Raw genomic sequence first — 4,061 nt, forward strand, 5'->3', positions numbered from 1 at the left:
TGCCTTGGCTTCCCAAAGTTCTGGGATTACAGGCAATAATCACTGCACCTGGCCAATACCTGAGCTTCATAGGCTGTTGTCTCTCCTTCCTGAAAATGCATGATGTGTTTTCCTTTCCTCAACCCTTTACTTTCTCGGGGTTTTTGTTTGTTTGTTTTTAGCAACAACTGGGTCTTGCTATGTTGCCCAGTCTGGTCTCAAACTCCTGGGCCCAAGCCATCCTCCCTTCTCAGTCTCCCAAAATGCTAGGATTCCAGGTGTCAACCCTTTTCTAGGATGTCTAGTCCACTCTCTTTTACCCAGGACAAACATACTTCCTCAGGAACTCACCTCCATCCAATTTTCCTGCTCAAGGCTGCCAGTTGTTTCAGACATTACTGGAAAATTGTGCAATTCTAAGCAAAGAGGCTGGAGGTCGGGATTCTGTGCCAATAGTAGAGTCTGGGGTTCCCAGAGGGCTGGAGGCTCTGTCTCAGAGAAGATGGTTGTTATTGTCGCAGCAACTGTTGCTCTAGGACAGCAGTTTCAGAACATGGTCAGAGAACCCCTGAGGTCTCTGAGATCGTCCCTTTTCCTATCACTTATCTGTGTGAGGCCAGATTTCAACCAAAGCATTTCAACCAAAACACATCTCAACAGATTGAATGCAGATGTAGATATGAGAATCCAGCTCTCTTCTATCCAGAGATTTACAAAAAATTAAAATTTTTGTTTTATTTTAATACAATAAATATTGACACAATCCATGTAAAGAAAATGCCCTGGAGTCCTCAACAATTTCTAAAAGTTGTAAGGGGGTTCTGAGATGGGAAAGTTTGTCACTCTAAGCTACTCTTGGCCCCATTTTGTTCTTCCTGCTCTTCCTGAGAGACCTCATAAGACTCATTGCTTCAACTACCACGTCCAAGCTGGTGATTGCTGTGGGCAGTAAGTACATAAGCTTCTATGTACTATTCTGCAAGTGCCTGGGGATAAGGGAAATAAGATTGCTGCTGAGAGTTGAACTGGATAAATCCATATACGGCAGATATGACCCACCATTCACACATTCAACAAATATTTATTGGCCACCTACTCTGTGCCATACACTCTTCTAGACACTGGGCTTACAAAACAGAAAATCTGTGAACATTCTACTGGGGTATATTGAGAGATGATAAAAGAATATAAAGGAGTCTGGGTATGGTGGCTTATGCTTGCATTCCCAGAACTTTGGGAGGCTGAGATGGGAGGATTGCTTGGGGCCAGGTGTATTACACCAGCCTGGGCAATATAGTGAGACCCTGTCTCTACAAAAAATTTAGGAAAAAAGAAAAATAATGTGACAAGGACTGTATGTGTGTATGAGTTGGTGTGTATATGCCTGTATTTTATTCCTTTCCTCCATAAATTATTCCCAATAGCCATTCTGCTAGTAGCCCTCCTGGGAAGTGGTGTTCACAAATTTCATCTTGGTAAGGAGGCAGATATGATGTAAGCCAAGTTTCTTCCAGCCATGGAGGTGGGGTGAGGAGGAGAGCCAGGAGAACAGACCTTAGGATTGGCAGCTCAGGGACAAGACCAGACCAGCATCCTGGCAGCACAGGTTGGCAACCATCCAGAGGAGAAAAACAAGAAAAACATGGGCTATGAGCCACCATGAGGCCACCTAGGCACCACCCTCTAAACACCATCTTAAAACAGGAAAAGAAAAAGGTAGAGAAACAGCTCTAATGGGAAGTTATTAGCTGGAATGAGACTTTAAATCCGAAGAATGACATACGTACTTTTATTGGTGATTTTAAGTTCCATTTCAAACATTTTATTTTCATGTCTGAGATGTACTGTGATAAAATCTCAGTCTAGCTGCATTAACATTTTACTCTTGCTGGGCTGTAGTCTGAAGCCTTGAGGCAGAGAACGCAGGCAAAAATGGCTCAATTAAACCCTTCCTTCTCATTTGATCTAAACCCCAGTGTTACTACCACCCAATGGTCACATGGGAGAAAGAAGACTGAAAAGAAGACCCCAGGAGGCAATGAAAACAGGAGGCAGGTCTTTTCTCCTGAAGGAAACAGTTCCTGTCCTCTTTGTCACTTAGGCTGCCGGGAAGGGAAAAGCAGAATTGGTCACTTATCACTCGAAGCCTGCATTCAAGAAAGAAGAAGGAAATAACGGCTGCTCTTCTTTTGTGGGTGCCAGAAAATTCTGGCCTTCTGATAAGATAAAGACAGAAATAGAATCCCTTTCATGTGGCCCATGAGTGTCCCTGGAATGACTCATCAGATTAGGGCTCCTTCTTGGAGTGGGAATGAAGATAAGGATTAAGGAGGAACCTGGGTGAGCAAACTCACAGCATCCCTAAAAGTTAGGCCTTTTTTTTTTTTTTTTTTTTTTTTTGACACGGAGTTTCGCCCTTGTTACCCAGGCTGGAGTGCAATGGCGCGATCTCGGCTCACCGCGACCTCCGCCTCCTGGGCTCAGGCAATTCTCCTGCCTCAGCCTCCTGAGTAGCTGGGATTACAGGCACGTGCCACCATGCCCAGCTAATTTTTTGCGCTTTTAGTAGAGACGGGGTTTCACCATGTTGACCAGGATGGTCTCGATCTCTCGACCTCGTGATCCACCCGCCTCGGCCTCCCAAAGTGCTGGGATTACAGGCTTGAGCCACCGCGCCCGGCGTTAAAGTTAGGCCTTTTACACAGAGAAATTGAGACTCAAGGTAGAGAAAATAAAGTGAAGTTATACACTAGGAGGAAAGCCAGGTTTTGAACCCAGATTTGACTGGTTTCAGAGTATAGCCAATTCTTGCTAAACCCCAAGTCCCCCACTCTCACTCCCCGTCAGAACCTTTTTTTTTCTGAGACAGAGTCTTGCTCTGTCACCTAGTCTGGAGTGCAGTGGTGGGATTACAACTCACTGCAGCCTCAAATTCGCAGGCTCAAGCCATTTCACTTCAGCCTCTTAGGTAGCTGAGACTACAGGTACATGCCACCACACCCACGTAATTTTTGTATTTTTTGTGGAGATGGGGTTTTTCCATATTGCCCAGGCTGGTCTTGAACTCCTGAGCTCAATCCATCTGCCCACCTCAACCTCCCAAAGTACTACAATTATAGATGCAAGCCACTGCACCCAGCCCAGAACTGGTTTTTTTTTTTTTTTTTTTTTTTTTTTTGAGACGGAGTTTCGCTCTTGTTACCCAGGCTGGAGTGCAATGGCGCGATCTCGGCTCACTGCAACCTCCGCCTCCTGGGTTCAGGCAATTCTCCTGCCTCAGCCTCCTGAGTAGCTGGGATTACAGGCACGTGCCACCATGCCCAGCTAATTTTTTGTATTTTTAGTAGAGACGGGGTTTCACCATGTTGACCAGGATGGTCTCGATCTCTCGACCTCGTGATCCACCCGCCTCGGCCTCCCAAAGTGCTGGGATTACAGGCTTGAGCCACCGCGCCCGGCAGAACTGGTTTTATTTAGTGTAGACAGTGTCTTACATCTTGCAGTCTTCTGTCTTTTCCTACCCTGGAATATAAGGTGAAATTCCTTGCCTAGAAGAACCACAGCTATAGCAATTATTCATCCAGCAAATATTTATTGAGCGTGAGGCCTGTCCTCAGTTCTGGGTCAGGAAACCACTTCTATGATTAATTCAATTTCTTGAAATGTGATAAGCAGTTAAATGGATCCAGCCATAGGAGGAGAACAGATTGAAAAGTGAAGAAGCAGCGGATGAGAGGATAAAGACCAACATTCAGAAGCCCTAAAGCAGCTGAGGTTCCTCACTGAAGGTAGGACAGGAGCTGCATCGTTTGCACAAAATGAGATGGTGGCTGTGAAGCTTTTCTTGGGGGTCGTGTGCACATGGCTCTTTCTCCCTGATTATTTTCTGTGCTGATAGAATCTTGTTCCATGGATAGATTGTACTTTTTAAAAAATTTATTTTTTGAAGCTGATTGGTAGTTTGTGATCTTTCCAACCTTTTCCTGAGCAATTCTAATCACCTTTCAACTTTTTTTGAGGTGCTATACAAAGCTATCTAATGGTCAGCATAGACCAATGTTTGTTACGCACTTAACCCTAGC

Source organism: Saimiri boliviensis, chromosome 4 (genome assembly GCF_048565385.1).
Source record: "Saimiri boliviensis isolate mSaiBol1 chromosome 4, mSaiBol1.pri, whole genome shotgun sequence".
Classification (NCBI taxonomy): Eukaryota; Metazoa; Chordata; class Mammalia; order Primates; family Cebidae; genus Saimiri; species Saimiri boliviensis.